The 22,903-nt window shown below is 47.1% G+C and overlaps 1 long non-coding RNA gene across 2 annotated transcripts in view; it reads left to right on the top strand.

Annotated features, from left to right (window-relative positions):
- Window positions 1-5,676: 5,676 nt before the first annotated feature.
- LOC146072146 (uncharacterized) overlaps window positions 5,677-22,903 on the top strand; it is a 40,910-nt gene continuing 23,683 nt past the window's right edge. The window contains exon 1 of one of the 2 annotated variants that reach the window (XR_014472987.1): window positions 5,677-6,040. This is a non-coding gene — a long non-coding RNA (uncharacterized LOC146072146). The remainder of the gene's footprint in view (window positions 6,041-22,903) is intronic. The other variant, XR_014472995.1, reaches the window with a different exon arrangement.

Raw genomic sequence — 22,903 nt, 5'->3', positions numbered from 1 at the left:
GTAGTGAACCATATTCACATTACAGAGCACATAGTGACCCATACTCACATTGCACAGTGCATAGTGACCTATATTCAAATTACACAGCGCATACTGATCCATATTCATATTACACAGGGGGTGGGCGTTCGGAGGGCGGCGTTCCACTCGCTAAGCAGCAAAAGAACGCTGCTTAGCGAGTGATCCTGAATCAGCCCCCCCCCCCCCTGTTCCTCTTACAAACTATGCTCTCACACACTGGTGCCTCCCCAGTCCATGCACACATTACCTTCAGCCTGGAGCAGCATGCCACAGATCAGTAAGCAGGTCTTCAGCTACAGTAATCCCCAGGCAAAGCTACCCCATGCACAAGCAAAGGAGCATGATAGTTTTCAAAAGGAGGCGTGGCCATGGGGGGTCCGTGATTAGGCCACGCCCCCTTTGAAAACTATCAGTAGCCCAGGCTACTGCTAGCCGGCTGGGGGAGGGGACAAGCGGGGAATCCTAAAGCCTGGTTTGCCTCTGCCAGTACTTTTGACTAGTGAGGCAGAGCAGGTCTGTGGCTGAGTCAGCTCAGCAGCAGCATTGCAACAGCAGCCAACCCGTCCGGCTCTGAGACTGGCAGCAGCATCACACTGCTGCTGACAGTCATAAGGATGTGCCTGTGCACCCCCGTGTGCACGCCTATGGTGGGCATTAGGGGTACATTGTGAGCACTCACTTGCTGCCCCTGGGCTACCCTGCTCCATGGAGTCCTCTTCCAGGCTGCTATATCTGCTGCTTCTGCATGTCACGTTCAGCTGGTACAGAGACCATCTGAACTCACTCACCAGCACTCAGCAACTGCACTCATGTTGGGCAGCTGTCAGCCGACTCCCCTGTAGCAGCGCCACGATTGTTTGTTTGTTTCTCCCTCTGTCCCTGCTGGCTACAGCCTGAGCCACAACTTCCTCTATGGGGGAGAGAAGCCACAGCCAGTGCCCTGATCATCCCCGCTGCCCGCCACCCGCCGTGCACTGCACGGCTAAAATACAACACACACCTGCAGGGCTATAAAGTAACCCGGACAGCACCCGCATATAACGCCTGCTGGACGGGGGATGGAAAGCCGAAGTTAGACTGGTCTTAACTTTTAACGCTGTGCAGAAGAGCCTCCAAAACTGCGCCACAAATTGCGGACCGCGATCAGAAACAATATCTGAGGGTAGACCGTGCAACCTAAAAACATGCTGCAAGAACAGAGTTACCAACTCCTTGGCCGATGGCAATTGTTTCAGAGCCACAAAGTGCGCCATCTTAGAAAACCTGTCTATAACGACCCACACCACCTGACAGTGGGCGGATACAGGTAGTCCTACAATAAAATCCATGGCCAAGTGTGACCAGGGTCTGACAGGAACGGATAAGGGGATCAGTTCCCCGATGGGCCGAGGCCTAGGGACCTTATGCCGAGCACAACCTTGACAGGATAATACAAATTCCCTGGTATCTCGTGACATACCAGGCCACCAAGCGACACAGGAAAGAAGTTTCAAGGTTTTGAAGACTCATGGATGCCGGCAAGTTTGGAATCATGAAACTCAGAAAGGACCCTGCGTCTAAGAGATGGAGGAACATATAACTTGTTGGTGGGGGTTTGGGCTGGCGCCTGACTCTGCGCTTGACGGATGAGACCTTCCAGCATCTGTTGGGCTCCAGCATGGATACAAGATTTAGGCACGATGGAAGTCTTGCTGGCCTTGTCATCGTATTGAGGAAGAAAACACCGAGACAGTGCATCAGATCTGATGTTTTTTGAGCCCGGTCTATAAGAGATCACAAAGTTAAAGCGCATAAAAAACAGCGCCCACCGAGCCTGTCGAGCGTTCCGCCTCTTAGCTGTCTCAATATATTGCAGATTCTTGTGATCCGTGAGAACGAGAATCTGATGAATTGCTCCTTCCAACCAATGACGCCACTCATCAAAGGCCCACTTGATGGCCAACAATTTTCTGTTCCCAACATCATAGTTGGCCTCTGCCTGTGAAAATTTCCTGGACATATACGCACAGGGATGTAAATACAGTGATACCGGATCCCTTTGGAACAACACTGCTCCCGCCCCCACTTCGGAGGCGGCCACCTCCACCAGAAAGGGAAGGTCAGGATCAGGATGTTTCAGAACAGGAGCCGAAACAAATGCTTGTTTCAAGGACTCAAAGGCCTGCTCCACCTGAGGAGACCATCGAGATGGATCAGCACCTTTTTTGGTTAAAGCCACCAATGGCGCAACAATGGAAGAAAAAGAATCAATGAAACGTCTATAATAATTGACAAAGCCAAGAAAACATTGGATTGCCTTTAAACTGGTAGGACGGGCCCAATCCACCACAGCTTGAAGCTTCTTGGGGTCCATTTGAAAACCCTGAGAAGAAATAATGTAACCCAAGAAAGAAACTTGTGTGACTTCGAACTCACACTTCTCAATTTTGGCAAATAACTGATTTTCCCTCAGTTTTTGCAGAACCTGCCGAACCTGACTTCTATGTGATCTCAAGTCTTGTGAAAAAATCAAGATGTCGTCTAAATAAACGACTACGAATTGGCCCAAAAAATCACGAAGGACATCATTGATAAAGTCCTGAAAAACAGCGGGCGCATTAGAGAGGCCAAAGGGCATCACCAAATACTCATAATGCCCCGTCTGCGTACTGAAGGCTGTTTTCCACTCGTCACCTTCCTTGATCCTAATGACATTGTAAGCACCTCTGAGATCGATTTTAGAAAAAATCGTAGCGGATCGTAACTGGTCAAAAAGTACTGTAATCAAAGGAAGGGGATAGGTGTTTTTCACCGTGATTTTATTTAGGGAACGAAAATCAATACAGGGCCTTAAGGAACCATCCTTCTTGGCCACAAAGAAAAACCCTGCGCTGAGAGGGGACTTAGACGGGCGGATAAACCCCTTCTTGAGACTCTCCTGTACGTATTCATCCATCGCCTTCGTCTCCGGGATAGATAACGCTTACAATCTACCTTTGGGCAAAGGAGCATTGGGAATTATCTTGATCGCGCAATCGTATGGACGATGAGGCGGAAGACTGTCAGCTTTCCCCTTAGAAAATACGTCCGCAAAGTCTTGATAAGGGGAAGGGATCCCAGGGAGGGAGGCAGAAGCCACCAAGGCTTAAGTATGAAGACAATGCTGCTTACAGTAAGGACTCCAATGGGCTATCTGCGCCGCACTCCAGTCAATAATGGGATTATGTTTGACTAACCAAGGATATCCCAAAACTATGGGAACGAGAGGGCAAGAAGTTAACAAAAATGAAATATGCTCCCTATGAAATAAACCGACCGTCATCGAGACTGAGGGAGTCTGAAAAGAAACTGCCCCATTGGACAAGATATTCCCATCCAAACCTCGAAGAGTAACGAGGCCCTGGAGTTTCAAATGAGGAATACCCAGTCTCTGGGCCAAACTGATATCAAGGAAATTTCGGGCTGCACTGCTATCAATAAATGCAGTGCCGGAAAATTTATCTTCCTGAAAAGAAATGCTACATGGCACCAATACCGAATCGTGAGAGGAAAATAATTGCAGGCCTAAGTGAACCCTCTCCTCGTTCACTTGGCCAAGGCTTTTACTGGCCTATTGGGACAGTTCTTAAGGATATGCCCTTTGTTACCGCAATATAAACAAAGACCTGAAGTCAACCTACGATTTCTCTCCTCCGGAGAGATACGAGTCACCCCAATCTGCATGGGCTCGTCAACCTCCTCTGGAACTAGAGGAACATAGGGAAGAGAGCGAGCTTGGATGCCCCGCTCCGACCTCCGTTCCCGGAGACGACGGTCAATCTTTATCGCCAGTTCCATCAGTTTATCAAGGGAACTGGGTACGGGGTACTGGATAAGGCTATCCTTGATGATGTCGGACAGGCCACAGCGAAACTGACTCTGTAAAGCAGGGTCATTCCATCCGCAATCATTCGACCAACGGCGGAACTCTGTACAATATACTTCGGCCGGGTCTTTCCCTTGTTTAAGGGCTCGGAGATGAGTCTCCGCGGAGGCCTCTCTATCAGGGTCATCTTACAGCAAACCTAACGAACTGAAAAAGCTGTCAACCAAAGCTAGGGTCGGACTGTCAGAAGGAAGCCCAAAGGCCCATGTCTGGGGGTCCCCCTGTAATAAAGATATCACCAGGCCTACCCGCTGAGACTCTGAACCGGATGACCGGGGTCGAAGTCGAAAATACAATTTACAACTCTCTCTAAAGTTGAAAAAAGCCCTCCGATCCCCAGAGAATCGATCGGGCAGGTTAACCTTTGGCTCCGACACCCCTGACTCTGGAGGACGCATCCTCTGCTCCTGGGAGGCTACCTTTAGGGACAGATCCCGGACCATTTGAGTTAGCCCTTGAAGTTGATCTGAGAATGTCTGGGGAGTAGGATTCATAGTATTCCCACGGCAATTCTAAACAAGGAGTTGTTATATAAACCTTCTTTATATAACCTGTTGGGCCGGTTATAATGTTAAGCTTGCCGCTAGGCACAGGGTGTTGGTAACCTGGAACAGGGAATGGGAGATCAGGCGTGAGCCAGCAGCCGGGACCGCCGGTTAGGATGGCCACAGCAAACCCTATACTAACTCTGTTGAGTACCCCGGGCAGATGACCAATCCCTGCGGGAACTAGGCTTCACCTGTGGCCGCCGCGTTTGAAGGAGCGAGTTAGGCCCGCTCCAACCCCGATGCAGCTAGGTCTATGAATGGACAAAGGAGAAGTGATCGTCAGGGGTAACTCAAAAGGAAATATTAACTACCGGACCTAAACTGAAAGACAACCCCTGTCTGCCGGCACCAGGCCAATAACGGGAGTACGACCCAGTCGCAGACACAAGGAGCACTTGACGGGGAATCTCCACAATAAAACAATACAATGCTAGATAGCGAATCCCCAAAACCCCCAAACAGGAGTGGATAGGAAAGGAAGGCCCTGCCTCGGACAGATAGAAAAAGGAAGGCGAGGACCAGAGCAAGGGTAAAAAAAAATAGATAGAATGATGGTAAGAATTAGGCCCACGGCGGGGCAGGTCCACTGCCCCAGCAGGGGAGCGGAACCAATATGAGCACAGCCAGATAAGAAAGAAAAGGAGCTCGGCGGCTCCACAGAAATAAACCAGGCTCCCAAGGAGCACTTACTTGACCCAGGGTACCTACAGCGGAGCGGAACAGGTCACTGGAGGAAAACGCTCAGAAGCAGACATCCAGCAGAGACAGGCAGGAAGACCGGAGATCCCCTGGGAGGGATCCAGGAAACAGGGCAGCGCTGGAATGAGCCAGGGACCGGGCAGGCGTAAGGAGACGCTATAACCGGCATCTGTGCCCAGCAGACGCCGGCTTCTTATTCAAATTTGGCGCCGCCTGCATGACGTCAGGCGCGCCGTGCGAGCACGGCTGCCGGGCGGAAGTCGGGGCCGTTGCCTAGCAACGCCCCGACGCCCGGACTGAAAGGGAGGCTTGGAACGCTGCCGAGCAGCGTCACCAGCCTCACAGCCCCGCTCTCCATCCGCCGACCGTCCGGGTACTGGAGATACCGGACGTCGGCGTGTGACACTAGTGGGTATGAATGTGTTATCCCCAGCAACCAGCTTCAATATAAAAAATGCTGAAGGGCACAGAACATGTATAGCCAGTCAAAGCTCATTAAATACAGGCAGGCAGTGCTGGGCAACCTGAGTCTGCCACAACCAAGATGGCCACCTGGTCCTCGGACACTAAGGGACGGGCGGAGTGTTCTCTCTAGTCCACGTCCACCGGTCCACTCAGGCTGAATACGGGTACCAGGGGAGGCAGGGGTGCTCACCTCTGACCCCCTGAGGTATAATCAATGCTTCCGGCCGCCCCCGGAGTTCTCTGCTTGGCGCGATGGGGACCCGGTGCTCCGCCTCGGGGATAGTGCTGAAATTGAGGCCGTAGCTTCGGAGAGAGTGAGGGCCGCAACCTGCATGGAGAGATTTCTCCCCCCCCCCCCCGGCTCCGCAGCACCATCACCCGCACTACGGAGGGTGTCCAGCAGGTATGTGGCAGTAGCAGGGAGGATGTTCCTTGTCACTGGGAAGTGTGGAGAGCCTTTTTATGGGGCCAATCGTTGGAGTTCACTCTGTGTATGTCTTGCTCCCTGCTCAGCCAGGCCGCGCCCCTCCTCCTGGATTTCTATGTATTTTATTTGTATGTTTCTTGTATCAAAAACATGCTTCACTATTTTAAGCCTTTTCTCTCCTGTGCATATATAATATCTGAGTTGGATACTCATCTGAAGAAAATACTTTGGAGCAGGATGGAACTTTGTTCAGAATAACGGAAGTACATTTTTATTATTTTATTACACATCTCAGCAATTTATTATTATTATTATTATTATTATTATTATTATTATTATTATTATTATTATATTCTTCTGACATTGTGGTGCCGTGTGAAGTTATAAGCTTTGTTTCTATATGTTACCCACATCAATCTACTGTATTGCATTATCTCACCTTTATAATGTTCTATATTTTACTTGTTTTCATCTCTAACATGTTCAATCTCCTGTTTTTCTTCCAAAGCTTCAAAGGTACTTAAAAAATGTAATTTATAAGGATCATACTGGGGACAAGATATTTTTTAATGAAAAAGGAGAATTGCCACTTTCTTTAACTTTAAAAAGTTGGGTCACTTTTCCGAAAGGAAATGATATAAATTTAGTAGTAAGATTAGCAGGAAAATTGGTAGATGAGAAACTATATATTATATCATCGGCCATAATCTGGAGACATGGAAAGGTAAGTTCTAAATTCACATTGACATTAGATGTAAGGGGAGAGTAATCAAACCTTCCAAAGATGGCAAGCAGAAGTGTTGTCCATACCAACAAATCAGTGTATTCTGTATATAGTAACAGTTGCTTTGGACTGATTTTTTGTATTTTCACAAATTAATGTTTAATATAACAAAATGGAACTTGAGTAAAGTCATATTCACATATCATCAATAGAATATACTGGTGAGCAATACTGATCATAGAGAATAAATTGTTGAATATTGCAAATTACAGATTTACTACAGGGTTGCCTACTTTTGAGAAATCATTTCAGGGAAGTAAAAAGCCAGGGGGCGGGCCTTACATCACCAGTGGGGCGGGCCTTGAATCACCAGGGGGTGGGCCTTGCGGTATCTATACAATCGGCTCTGGTGGGTATGCATGCCCTTTAACAGTGGATGGGGAAGACTGGCTGATTAATGGATGGGGAAGGGGCTGCGCCTGTAAGGTGACTGACTTAGGTCGGTGTCGGGGGGAGCTGTTACTTAAAGGTCCCCGGGGAGTGTGGAGGTGATCGTTCCTAAAATCATAATCATATTCCCACCCCCGTGTGCCAGATAATGACACAGACATGAGTTAAGACAATTTACATTTTATCCAATGTGACAGCTGAGCACGTCTGCTCTTTGCACTGTAGTGAGGGGAGTGTGTGTGAGGCAACAGAGAGTGGACTGTACATGGAGAGAGAGGGCGTGCAGCTATTCAATGTGACATAGGGTATGAGGCTGGCAGCATAACATCCAGCCTCCATCTGCTATACCTGAAGGAGGGAGTCACAGAGATCTGCAGCAGCCATGGCATCTGCAGAGCAGGCTGCTCCGGTCTTGGTGAGTGCGGCCACTGCCTGGCTGCCTGCGCTGTGCAGCTGGCTGTCGGATGTGTGCTGGCAGAGTGCCTGGTGAAGGGCTGCTCGGACACGGACAGGTGGGTGCTGTTCTGGCTTCCCCCGCATGCGCCAGATAATGGCAATAAAGTCGACAACGCAATGATACGGCATCATCCTGTCATCAATGATATCTGGCGCATGCGCAGTAGCCAATGCGGTAGCGCGCAGCCGATGTTCCGGGAGGAAGGTGCCCTCTTTCGGGAGTCCCATAATTCCGGGAGTCTCACGGACATTCCAGGAGACTCGGCAGTTGTTTTGTAAAATGTGCTGAAAATCGAACTCAACATCAACAAAAGAATAGACTAATAAACAGCAGGCTCGTTCCAGAGGTGGATTCGGAGAGGGGGGGGGGGGGGGGGTCAAAGGCACATGAGCAACTGTCATTTAGTACTGTAAGTTACATTTATTTATACTGTGTCACAGTATCTTGCCTGCCCGCACATGACTGGCCTGCCTACTGGTGAGGTAAAGAGGTAGGGTGAGTACGTGAGGAAGGAGGGCCCTACTCATAAGAGTTAACAGACTAAAAGGAGGTGGGTGGATGAATGAAAAACAATAGGATAAGTACTGTAGGAACGGATGGGAATGGATGGAGGGGTAGGGTAATCAGGATAGGAGGAGCAAAAGAGGTTAGGAGGAGGAAGAGGTATAGGCTAGTCAGAAGAAGTGGTTTTGAGGGAGCACTTGAAGATGGTAAGGGAATCAGAAAGCCTAATGGGTGGCGGGAGGTTTTTCCAGTGCAGGGGGGGGGGGGGCAGTGCGAGAGAAGTCTTGACGGCGGAGTGAAGAGGACGGGAGGGAGTGTGGATAGAGATCAGTGAAGAGAGGTAAGGAGCGGTGGAGGAGGAAAGAGCCTTGTAGGTGGTGGTGAGTATGCAAGAACCCCCTACCCTTTGATCCCTGCCTCCCACATTTTCTCCTGTCCCAATTATCCTTCTCTTTTATCTTTTTTAATAACACAGTTATGTTAACAGGTCTTAATCTGTGCCAAGGCCTGGCAAAATGGGGTGATACTGAACACAGATGTACCAACTGTGACTGGTGTGACACGAGTGCATTTAAATGTTGTAGGACATACTTTAGTGCCAGCACCCACTCAAGCATACCACCCCTGTGCCCCAATAGGTCCAGTGCTCCCTGTCCTGAATCCCCAGGTACAGTGACTCTCCAGTTGCAGCCCTTCCATATTCATGCATTAATGGTCTCCCCTATAATGCCCACAGCACCATACTCCAGGGGGCCTATTTAGTTATAGGAAGGCCTCATGATTACTGTTGGTAGCTGTGCATGGGGCCGAGGAAGGTGACAGGGCTGTGGCTAAGGATATTGATGGGTGCTTTGGCTGAAAAGGTGATGGGATGAGGGAGTGAGTATAGTGATCAGATGCTGAGGTGAAGAATACTGGGGCCAATTTTCAACCCACTAGTCTGGTCTGCATTTTCTGGGGCACCAGGAGGCTGGTCTCCTGTGATTAGCTCTGCAGCTACAGTATCTGTTACACCCCTGCAGGTGATGTCAGGTTTCTGTAGGGGCTGGGAAAAGATTTTTTATATTTTTTTCTGGCTATGGTGTCACTAAATCATCGAGTCTAAATCTAGATGTCTAATTTTATTGTATAGGCCAATATGTGTGTGTTTTCCATGAGGGGACTATTGTGTGTTTGTTTTCCCTGTCAGGGACAATGTCTGCATGTTGGATTATATATTGAGTGAGGGCCCCATGACGTGAACTTGCAACAGGTGCCATGACTCAGTGCTGTGCTTCTAACTAGAGATAAGCGGGTCCGGATTCCCGAGATCCGTCAGATCCGAATATTGGGGATCCGGGTCAGATCCGAGCCGGCTCGGGAGTTCCCGCCTGAATTCCGGACCAATAACGATGCCGAACGTCATCATCGCGCTGTCAGATTCTCGCGGGAGCGGGATCTTATAAAAGACGCACGCGTGCCCCGCCATCTTCACTCCAATCTTGGAGAGGGAAGAGGGTGGTTGGTAAGCTCCGTGTGCTGTGCTCTGTGCTCTGTGCCCTGTGCCATGTGCTCCGTGCTGTGCTGTGCTTCATGACCTGCCCTGTGCTCTGTGACCTGCCCTGTGCCCTCAATGCCCTGTGCTGTGCTCCGTGCCATGTGCTCCGTGCTGTGCTGTGCTCCGTGACCTGCCCTGTGCCCTCACTGCCCTGTGCTGTGCTGTGCTCCGTGACCTGCCCTGTGCCCTCACTGCCCTGTGTTGTAGACTTGTATTGAGAGTCAGTGACTGTTTATAGGCCTGAACCCTGTAGTGTGATTTAACTAACTAGGTGCTGCAGTGCTCACATGCAGGGGCTGCAGTGTCCACTGTCCAGGGGCTGTCCTGTGGCCCGTGCCCTGTTGTGATTTATTTAGCCCTAATCCTGTGTCCAGTGTGACATGTAATGTGTGCCGGCATATATCCTGTGTCCAGCGTGACATATATCCATTGTCCAGTGTGACGACATATATCCAGTGTCCAGTGTGACGACATATATCCAGCCTCCATTGTCACAACATATATCCTGTGTCCAGTGTGACGACATATATCCTGTGTCCAGTGTGACGACATATATCCAGTGGCCAGTGTGACGACAATATATCCTGTGTCCAGTGTCACAAGTCACAACATATATCCTGTGTCCAGTGTGACATGTAATGTTTGCCGGCATATATCCTGTGTCCAGTGTGACGACATATATCCAGTGTGACGACATATATCCAGTGTCAAGTGTGACGACATATATCCAGTGTCCAGTGTGACGACATATATCCTGTGTCCAGTGTGACGACATATATCCTGTGTCCACTGTGACGACATATATCCTGTGTCCACTGTGACGACATATATCCATTGTCCAGTGTGACGACATATATCCAGTGTCCAGTGTGACGACATATATCCAGTGTCCAGTGTGACGACATATATCCTGTGTCCACTGTGACGACATATATCCTGTGTCCACTGTGACGACAAATATCCATTGTCCAGTGTGACGACATATATCCAGTGTGACGACATATATCCAGTGTCCAGTGTGACAACATATGTCCAGTGTCCAGTGTGACGACATATATCCTGTGTCCAGTGTGCCGGCATATATCCTGTGTCCAGCGTGACATATCCATTGCCCAGATCGACGACATATATCCAGTGTCCCGTGTGACGACATATATCCTGTGTCCAGTGTGACGACATATATCCTGTGTCCAGTGTGACGACATATATCCTGTGTCCACTGTGACGACATATATCCTGTGTCCAGTGTGACGACATATATCTTGTGTTCAGTGTGACGACATATATCCTGTGTCCACTGTGACGACATATATCCATTGTCCAGTGTGACGACATATATCCAGTGTCCAGTGTGACGACATATATCCAGTGTCCAGTGTGACGACATATATCCTGTGTCGAGTGTGACGACATATATCCAGTGGCCAGTGTGACGACAATATATCCTGTGTCCAGTGTCACAAGTCACAACATATATCCTGTGTCCAGTGTGACATGTAATGTGTGTCGGCATATATCCTGTGTCCAGCGTGACATATATCCATTGTCCAGTGTGACGACATATATCCAGTCTCCAGTGTGACGACATATATCCAGTGTCCAGTGTGACGACATATATCCTGTGTCCAGTGTGACGACATATATCCTGTGTCCAGTGTGACGACATATATCCTGTGTCCAGTGTGACGACATATATCCTGTGTCCAGTGTGATGACATATATCCTGTGTCCACTGTGACGACATATATCCATTGTCCAGTGTGACAACATATATCCATTGTCCAGTGTGACGACATATATCCAGTCTCCAGTGTGACGACATATATCCAGTGTCCAGTGTGACGACATATATCCTGTGTCCAGTGTGACGACATATATCCTGTGTCCATTGTGACAACATATATCCTGTGTCCAGTGTGACGACATATATCCTGTGTCCAGTGTGATGACATATATCCTGTGTCCACTGTGACGACATATATCCATTGTCCAGTGTGACGACATATATCCAGTGTCCAGTGTGACGACATATATCCTGTGTCAAGTGTGACGACATATATCCAGTGGCCAGTGTGATGACATATATCCTGTGTCCAGTGTGACGACATATATCCTGTGTCTAGTGTCACAAGTCACAACATATATCCTGTGTCCAGTGTGACATGTAATGTGTGCCGGCATATATCATGTGTCCAGTGTGACATATATCCATTGTCCAGTGTGACGACATATATCCAGTGTCCAGTGTGACGACATATATCCAGTGTCCAGTGTGACGACATATATCCTGTGTCCAGTGTGACAACATATATCCTGTGTCCAGTGTGACGACATATACCCAGTGTCCAGTGTGACAACATATATCCATTGTCCAGTGTGACGACATATATCCTGTGTCCACTGTGACGACATATATCCAGTGTCCAGTGTGACGACATATATCCAGTGTCCAGTGTGACGACATATATCCAGTGTCCAGTGTGACGACATATATCCTGTGTCCAGTGTGACGACATATATCCTGTGTCCACTGTGACGACATATATCCATTGTCCAGTGTAACGACATATATCCAGTGTCCAGTGTCACAAGTCACAACATATATCCTGTGTCCAGTGTGACATGTAATGTGTGCCGGCATATATCCTGTGTCCAGCGTGACATATATCCATTGTCCAGTGTGACGACATATATCCAGTGTCCAGTGTGACGACATATATCCAGCCTCCATTGTCACAACATATATCCTGTGTCCAGTGTGACGACATATATCCTGTGTCCAGTGTGACGACATATATCCAGTGGCCAGTGTGACGACAATATATCCTGTGTCCAGTGTCACAAGTCACAACATATATCCTGTGTCCAGTGTGACATGTAATGTTTGCCGGCATATATCCTGTGTCCAGTGTGACGACATATATCCAGTGTGACGACATATATCCAGTGTCAAGTGTGACGACATATATCCAGTGTCCAGTGTGACGACATATATCCTGTGTCCAGTGTGACGACATATATCCTGTGTCCACTGTGACGACATATATCCTGTGTCCAGTGTGACGACATATATCCATTGTCCAGTGTGACGACATATATCCAGTGTCCAGTGTGACGACATATATCCAGTGTCCAGTGTGACGACATATATCCTGTGTCCACTGTGACGACATATATCCTGTGTCCACTGTGACGACAAATATCCATTGTCCAGTGTGACGACATATATCCAGTGTGACGACATATATCCAGTGTCCAGTGTGACAACATATGTCCAGTGTCCAGTGTGACGACATATATCCTGTGTCCAGTGTGCCGGCATATATCCTGTGTCCAGCGTGACATATCCATTGCCCAGATCGACGACATATATCCAGTGTCCCGTGTGACGACATATATCCTGTGTCCAGTGTGACGACATATATCCTGTGTCCAGTGTGACGACATATATCCTGTGTCCACTGTGACGACATATATCCTGTGTCCAGTGTGACGACATATATCTTGTGTTCAGTGTGACGACATATATCCTGTGTCCACTGTGACGACATATATCCATTGTCCAGTGTGACGACATATATCCAGTGTCCAGTGTGACGACATATATCCAGTGTCCAGTGTGACGACATATATCCTGTGTCGAGTGTGACGACATATATCCAGTGGCCAGTGTGACGACAATATATCCTGTGTCCAGTGTCACAAGTCACAACATATATCCTGTGTCCAGTGTGACATGTAATGTGTGTCGGCATATATCCTGTGTCCAGCGTGACATATATCCATTGTCCAGTGTGACGACATATATCCAGTCTCCAGTGTGACGACATATATCCAGTGTCCAGTGTGACGACATATATCCTGTGTCCAGTGTGACGACATATATCCTGTGTCCAGTGTGACGACATATATCCTGTGTCCAGTGTGACGACATATATCCTGTGTCCAGTGTGATGACATATATCCTGTGTCCACTGTGACGACATATATCCATTGTCCAGTGTGACAACATATATCCATTGTCCAGTGTGACGACATATATCCAGTCTCCAGTGTGACGACATATATCCAGTGTCCAGTGTGACGACATATATCCTGTGTCCAGTGTGACGACATATATCCTGTGTCCATTGTGACAACATATATCCTGTGTCCAGTGTGACGACATATATCCTGTGTCCAGTGTGATGACATATATCCTGTGTCCACTGTGACGACATATATCCATTGTCCAGTGTGACGACATATATCCAGTGTCCAGTGTGACGACATATATCCTGTGTCAAGTGTGACGACATATATCCAGTGGCCAGTGTGATGACATATATCCTGTGTCCAGTGTGACGACATATATCCTGTGTCTAGTGTCACAAGTCACAACATATATCCTGTGTCCAGTGTGACATGTAATGTGTGCCGGCATATATCATGTGTCCAGTGTGACATATATCCATTGTCCAGTGTGACGACATATATCCAGTGTCCAGTGTGACGACATATATCCAGTGTCCAGTGTGACGACATATATCCTGTGTCCAGTGTGACAACATATATCCTGTGTCCAGTGTGACGACATATATCCTGTGTCCAGTGTGACGACATATATCCTGTGTCCAGTGTGACGACATATATCCTGTGTCCAGTGTGACGACATATATCCTGTGTCCAGTGTGATGACATATATCCTGTGTCCAGTGTGACGACATATATCCTGTGTCCACTGTGACGACATATATCCAGTGTCCAGTGTGACGACATATATCCAGTGTCCAGTGTGACGACATATATCCAGTGTCCAGTGTGACAACATATACCCAGTGTCCAGTGTGACAACATATATCCATTGTCCAGTGTGACGACATATATCCTGTGTCCACTGTGACGACATATATCCAGTGTCCAGTGTGACGACATATATCCAGTGTCCAGTGTGACGACATATATCCAGTGTCCAGTGTGACGACATATATCCTGTGTCCAGTGTGACGACATATATCCTGTGTCCACTGTGACGACATATATCCATTGTCCAGTGTAACGACATATATCCAGTGTCCAGTGTCACAAGTCACAACATATATCCTGTGTCCAGTGTGACATGTAATGTGTGCCGGCATATATCCTGTGTCCAGCGTGACATATATCCATTGTCCAGTGTGACGACATATATCCAGTGTCCAGTGTGACGACATATATCCAGTGTCCAGTGTGACGACATATATCCAGTGTCCAGTGTGACGACATATATCCAGTGTCCAGTGTGACAACATATATCCAGTGTCCAGTGTGACGACATATATCCAGTGTCCAGTGTGACAACATATATCCTGTGTCCAATGTGACTACATATATCCTGTGTCCAGTGTGACGACATATATCCAGTGTAACGGGCTGTGTCCAGGGGCAGTGTCCAGTGACCAGGGGCAGTGTCCAATGTCACAGGCTGTGTCCAGTGTAAAAAAATCAGAAAAATAAATAAAAGTATAAAAAAAAAAAAATAATTTTTGGAGGATGATGGAGGAGGAAATAGTGGGAGATCAGCAACCTGATAGAACTTCTGAAGCTGCTACCACCAGTCAGATTCATGATGTCAAGGCCGATGGTCAAAGGCCTAGAGGCCATGTAAAAGCAAAGCAGAAATCTCATTTTACAATGGTCCATAAAAAAAAAATTAAGTCACGTGCGGAGAAAAATAAAATTGGCAATATGCCAATATTCCCACACGCAGTGGGAAGGAAAGGCTACGGCCTTGGCCTTTGTTTCTGACTGATGGTACAGCATCTCAGAAGAATGATGGTAGCCCTTCTGCTACTACAAAAAAAAGAATGAAAGTTTTTAAGACAAAGGCGAGTTCACAAATGTCACAAATCCCAGAGGAGAGTCTAAGTGTGTCCGCGGATGCCATATGTGAGCCGGACCTTTCAAATACTGTTTGTGAAGAGGAGGTTCATTCCACAATTTGCATGCCCTCTGCAAGTGTGTGCAAGAGCATCCCCAGTTAAGATTTTGACCTGGTTATTGAGGATGCTTCTGAGGAATTGGATGAGGATGTGGATTCTGTTGGTGAAGCTGGCACACAGAGGGATGCGGATGATGACGATGTTGAGGATGATGTTGTTTGTTTTAAGGCACCGATGGAGACAGTTGTTGTCCGGGGTGTGGAAAAGCCCATTGTCATGCCAGGGCAAAATACCAAAAAATCCACCTCGTTTGTATGGAATTATTTCTACCCAAATCCAGACAACAACTGTCAAGCCATGTGTAGCGTTTGCAAAGCTATTGTAAGTAGAGGTAAGGACGTGCCGCACCTTGGGACCTCCTCACTGTTACGTCATTTGCAGCGCATCCATCAGAAGTTTTTGTCAAAAGAAACTGTGAACAAACATGTAGCAGCCCGCCCAGCATCACCGTCCTGCTCCCCTTTCTCTGTTAAATCCAAGGTCCTGCAATCTCCTCAAACACCTGCATCATCCCCATCCTCAGAGATTATGGGATTGGGAAGTAGTCCTGCACCCAATATCATGATCCTGACTGAATCCTCTCCTATCCTGGATTCCTCAGAAGCATCCTTAACAGCTACACCTGTTGCTTCTGCGGCTGCTGCTGGTGCTGCTGCTTCCAGGAAGGGGACCAGGAATGCTAGTCCTGATCACTTAGCCAAGCAACTGACTGTAAGTCAATCCTTTGAAAGGGGGATAAAGTATGCCAGCAGTCACCCCGTTACACAGCATATAACTGACGCCATAACAACTATGTTGGTAATAGACGTGCGTCCAGTATCCGCAATTAATTCTGTGGGTTTTACCCAGTTGCTAGAGATCCTGTGTCCCCGTTACCAAATTCCATCTAGGTTCCACTTCTCCAGGAAGGCAATACCCAGACTGTACACGGACATTAAAAAAGCGTTGTTACTGTCCTTAAAAATGCCTCTGTACCCACTGTCCACTTAACCACGGATATGTGGACAAGCAGAACAGGGCAAACAAAAGACTACATGTCTGTGACTGCTCACTGGGTGGATGTATTGCCTTCAGCAGCAGCACCAACAGCATCAGCAGCAACATCATCTCCCATTGCTATTCAGAAGCAGGCTACACTGTGTATCACCGGATTCAGTAAAAAGCACACAGCGGAAAACCTCCTAGAAAAACTACGGGAAGTCATTGCGCAATGGCTTACCCCACTTGGACTCTCCTCGGGATTTGTGGTATCCGACAATGCCACCAATATTGTGAGTGCATTACATGTGGGCGAATTCCAACCTGTCCCATGTTTTGCTCACACAGTAAATTTGGTGGTGCACCATTTCTTGCAAGACTTGCAAGAAAAGCTAAATTTGCCCTGCCATCAGCTGAAGCAAGAGGTGGTCACGAGGTGGAATTCCACGCTATATATGCTTCAGCGGATGGAGGAGCAGCAAAAGGCCATCCAAACCTACACCTTGACCTATGACATAGGGAGAGGAACGGGAATGCACCTGAGTCAAGCTCAGTGGAGAATAATTTCCGTGGTGTGCAAGATCCTGCAGCCCTTTGAGGCTGCTACACGCAAAGTTAGTTCTGACACTGCCAGCTTGAGCCAGGTCATTCCCTTGATAGGCCTTTTGCAAGACCAGTTGGCGAAATTGAAGGAGGAGTTGAAGCAGAGTGAATCTGCTAAATATGTAGGACTAGTGGATCACGCTATTAGTTCACTTTGCAAGGATCCAAGGGACGTCGATCTCTTACAATTAGATCATTATATTTTGGCGACAATACTGGATCCTAGGTTTAAGTCTTACATTGTGTCTTTGTTACCAATGGGAACAAATCTGCAGAGGTGCAAAGACCTCTTGCTCCAAAATTTGTCAGCTGAATCGGAAAGTGGCAGGCACACAACTTCTCCTTCAATTTCTACCACTGGGGTTGCGAGTAAAAAGCTAAATTTTCCTAAGAGACCCACTGCTATTCAGTCCGGAAATATATTTGACATCTGGTCCGGACTGAAGGAGCTTCCTAGCATAATGGACATGTGGACTGCTACTGACTATGATGCTATCACAATTGAAAGAATGGTGGATGACTACTTTGCCGATAGCATCGATATAGGTATGTCAGATTGTCCATTCCATTATTGGCAAGAAAAAAAGGCAATGTGGCGTCCTTTGCACAAACTGGCTTTGCTTTACTTAAGTTGTCCATCCTCCAGTGTATATTCTGAGAGAGTCTTCAGCGCAGCTGGGAACCTTGTTAGCGATCGGCGTAGGAGGTTACTTCCACAAAACGTGGAGAAGATGATGTTCATAAAAATTCATTTCAAATTCCACGAACTTGACCTCCTTCACCAGCACTAACGTCCTCCTAATACACACAGTCCTCCGGTATTGGTTGATTCCAGCGACGACAAATTAATTGTAGGTGAAGAAGAAGATGAGGCTGAGGAATCTGATGCTGAGGATGACATCTTGTAAAGCCAGTTTGTGCAATGCCCATTGCCATTTATTTTTCGTGGGGGTCCAAACAAACCAATCATTTCAGCCACAGTTGACAGTCCTGCCGCTGAAGTCCCTGTCGCTGAAATGATTGGTTTGTTAAACTGTGCATGTCCTGTATACAACATAAGGGTGGGTGGGAGGGCCCAAGGACAATGTCATCTTGCACCTCTTTCTGCGTCGTTTTGTTGGCTGTTGTAGCACCCTAAATTTATAAATCTTTGGTGGATGAATGGTGGGGAGATGGGTGGTTTCTCTCTCCACATCATCCATGATGGATGAAAATATGTCCTCATGGACATCCATGGTCTTATCCATTCCTATCGTACTTCTTTTTGGATGGGATGTCCTGGATGGATGGATGGATGGATGGATGGCTGGGTGGCAGGGCCCCAGCAAATCTTTCTTGCACCTCTTTCTGCGTCATTTGTTGGCTCTTTGTAGCGTCCTAAATTTTTAAATCTTTGATGGATGAATGGAGGGGAGATGGGTGATTTTTTTCTCTCCACATCATCCATTATGGATGAAAATATGTCCTCATGGACATCCATGGTCTCATCCATTCCTATCGTACTTCTTTTTGGATGGGATGTCCCGGATGGATGGATGGCTGGGTGGCAGGGCCCCAGCAAATCTTTCTTGCACCTCTTTCTGCGTCATTTGTTGGCTCTTTGTAGCGTCCTAAATTTTTAAATCTTTGATGGATGAATGGAGGAGAGATGGGTGATTTTTTCTCTCCAAATCATCCATTATGGATGAAAATATGTCCTCTTAGACATCCATGGTCTCATCCATTCCTATCATACTTCTTTTTGGATTTGATGTCCCGGATGGATGGATGGATGGATGGGTGGCAGGGCCCCAGCAAATCTTTCTTGCACCTCTTTCTGCGTCATTTGTTGGCTCTTTGTAGCCTCCTAAATTTATAAATCTTTGGTGGATGAATGGTGGGGAGATGGGTGGTTTCTCTCTCCACATCATCCATGATGGATGAAAATATGTCCTCATGGACATCCATGGTCTTATCCATTCCTATCGTACTTCTTTTTGGATGGGATGTCCTGGATGGATGGATGGATGGATGGATGGCTGGGTGGCAGGGCCCCAGCAAATCTTTCTTGCACCTCTTTCTGCGTCATTTGTTGGCTCTTTGTAGCGTCCTAAATTTTTAAATCTTTGATGGATGAATGGAGGGGAGATGGGTGATTTTTTTCTCTCCACATCATCCATTATGGATGAAAATATGTCCTCATGGACATCCATGGTCTCATCCATTCCTATCGTACTTCTTTTTGGATGGGATGTCCCGGATGGATGGATGGCTGGGTGGCAGGGCCCCAGCAAATCTTTCTTGCACCTCTTTCTGCGTCATTTGTTGGCTCTTTGTAGCGTCCTAAATTTTTAAATCTTTGATGGATGAATGGAGGAGAGATGGGTGATTTTTTCTCTCCAAATCATCCATTATGGATGAAAATATGTCCTCTTAGACATCCATGGTCTCATCCATTCCTATCATACTTCTTTTTGGATTTGATGTCCCGGATGGATGGATGGATGGATGGGTGGCAGGGCCCCAGCAAATCTTTCTTGCACCTCTTTCTGCGTCATTTGTTGGCTCTTTGTAGCCTCCTAAATTTATAAATCTTTGATGGATGAATGGTGGGGAGATGGGTGGTTTCTCTCTCCACATCATCCATTATGGATGAAAATTTGTCCTCATGGACATCCATGGTCTTCTCCATTCCTATCGTACTTCTTTTTGGATGGGATGTCCCGGATGGATGGATGGATGGGTGGCAGGGCCCCAGCAAATCTTTCTTGCACCTCTTTCTGCGTCATTTGTTGGCTCTTTGTAGCGTCCTAAATTTTTAAATCTTTGATGGATGAATGGAGGGGAGATGGGTGATTTTTTCTCTCCACATCATCCATTATGGATGAAAATATGTCCTCATGGACATCCATTGTCTTATACATTCCTATCGTACTTCTTTTTGGATGGGATGTCCCGGATGGATGGATGGGTGGCAGGGCCCCAGCAAATCTTTCTTGCACCTCTTTCTGCGTCATTTGTTGGCTCTTTGTAGCCTCCTAAATTTTTAAATCTTTGATGGATGAATGGAGGGGAGATGGGTGATTTTTTTCTCTCCACATCATCCATTATGGATGAAAATATGTCCTCATGGACATCCATGGTCTCATCCATTCCTATCGTACTTCTTTTTGGATGGGATGTCCCGGATGGATGGATGGCTGGGTGGCAGGGCCCCAGCAAATCTTTCTTGCACCTCTTTCTGCGTCATTTGTTGGCTCTTTGTAGCGTCCTAAATTTTTAAATCTTTGATGGATGAATGGAGGAGAGATGGGTGATTTTTTCTCTCCAAATCATCCATTATGGATGAAAATATGTCCTCTTAGACATCCATGGTCTCATCCATTCCTATCATACTTCTTTTTGGATTTGATGTCCCGGATGGATGGATGGATGGATGGATGGGTGGCAGGGCCCCAGCAAATCTTTCTTGCACCTCTTTCTGCGTCATTTGTTGGCTCTTTGTAGCCTCCTAAATTTATAAATCTTTGATGGATGAATGGTGGGGAGATGGGTGGTTTCTCTCTCCACATCATCCATTATGGATGAAAATTTGTCCTCATGGACATCCATGGTCTTCTCCATTCCTATCGTACTTCTTTTTGGATGGGATGTCCCGGATGGATGGATGGATGGGTGGCAGGGCCCCAGCAAATCTTTCTTGCACCTCTTTCTGCGTCATTTGTTGGCTCTTTGTAGCGTCCTAAATTTTTAAATCTTTGATGGATGAATGGAGGGGAGATGGGTGATTTTTTCTCTCCACATCATCCATTATGGATGAAAATATGTCCTCATGGACATCCATTGTCTTATACATTCCTATCGTACTTCTTTTTGGATGGGATGTCCTGGATGGATGGATGGATGGGTGGCAGGGCCCCAGCAAATCTTTCTTGCACCTATTTCTGCGTCATTTGTTGGCTCTTTGTAGCCTCCTAAATTTTTAAATCTTTGATGGATGAATGGAGGGGAGATGGGTTATTTTTTCTCTCCACATCATCCATTATGGATGAAAATATGTCCTCATGGACATCCATGGTCTTATCCATTCCTATCGTACTTCTTTTTGGATGGGATGTCCCGGATGGATGGATGGCTGGGTGGCAGGGCCCAAGCAAATCTTTCTTGCACCTCTTTCTGCGTCATTTGTTGGCTCTTTCTAGCGTCCTAAATGTTTAAATCTTTGATGGATGAATGGAGGGGAGATGGGTGATTTTTTCTCTCCACATCATCCATTATGGATGAAAATATGTCCTCATGGACATCCATGGTCTTATCCATTCCTATCGTACTTCTTTTTTGGATGGGATGTCCCGGATGGATGGATGGCTGGGTGGCAGGGCCCCAGCAAATCTTTCTTGCACCTCTTTCTGCGTCATTTGTTGGCTGTTGTAGCACCCTAAATTTATAAATCTTTGATGGATGAATGGTGGGGAGATGGGTGGTTTCTCTCTCCACATCATCCATTATGGATGAAAATTTGTCCTCATGGACATCCATGGTCTTATCCATTCCTATCGTACTTCTTTTTTGGATGGGATGTCCTGGATGGATGGATGGCTGGGTGGCAGGGCCCCAGCAAATCTTTCTTGCACCTCTTTCTGAGTCATTTGTTGGCTCTTTGTAGCGTCATAAATTTTTAAATCTTTGATGGATTAATGGTGGGGAGATGGGTGATTCGCTCTCCACCCCATCCATGATGGATGAAAACATGTCCTCAGGGACATCCATGGTCTTATCCATTCCTAGACCGAGTGCGTGGCTTCGGGAGGAACACACGTGATTTGGTGAAGTGGTGAGGGAGGTAAGGGAAAACACACCTAGCCTGCCAGCTCAAACAAATTATCCTTAGCGGTGAATTGGGTGACAGATGTCGCAGACAAATTGACCCTACTACCTAGATAGCGGTCTATAAGGGTAGACTATATAGGGATCTCCTAACCTGGGGTCCTAGAGAGGTGGAGGCCACCAATTAACCCACCCCTGCCACCACTTACCCCACCCCCTCCACCCATTAGGTGATGGATGAGGAGGCAACTGGTAATGCTCCCAGCATTCAGAAACCACGTGACCTCACGCCAGATAGGGGTCTTGTTAGATATTAAACTGATCTAATCAGATACTACCTTGCAGACTAAATAAGTGCTGCACAAAACGCCCACTGCTCCTTGGCTGAACATGAGGAAGAGTGCACAATCAAGCCAAACAGGGGTTTTGGTACTTGATTGGATCTTCTACCAGAGGAGCGCAGCTACTAGTATAGCTTTGAACGAAGATCGGTCCTTCTCTATTGGGGAAGAATATATGTCATCAGTGACATCCAGAGTATTTATCCTCCTTTTGGGATAGTATGGATGGATTGATACATGTTTGGGAAGAATAAGTCCCAACAGCTGCTGATGGTCAGCGTACTAGACCAAGTGCGTGGCTTCGGGAGGAACACATGTAAAGTGGTGAAGTGGTGAGGGAGGAAATGGAACGCACGCCTAGCCAGTCTGATCAAACTTGATAAGGAGGTAACTTGTAATGCTCCCAGTGTTCACAAACCACGTGACCTCACGCCAGATAGGGGTCTTGTTGGATATTAAACTGATCCAAACAGATACTA

Source organism: Crinia signifera, chromosome 1 (assembly GCF_055691185.1).
Source record: "Crinia signifera chromosome 1, ASM5569118v1, whole genome shotgun sequence".
Classification (NCBI taxonomy): Eukaryota; Metazoa; Chordata; class Amphibia; order Anura; family Myobatrachidae; genus Crinia; species Crinia signifera.
This window is presented reverse-complemented; position numbering and strand designations above follow the sequence as displayed.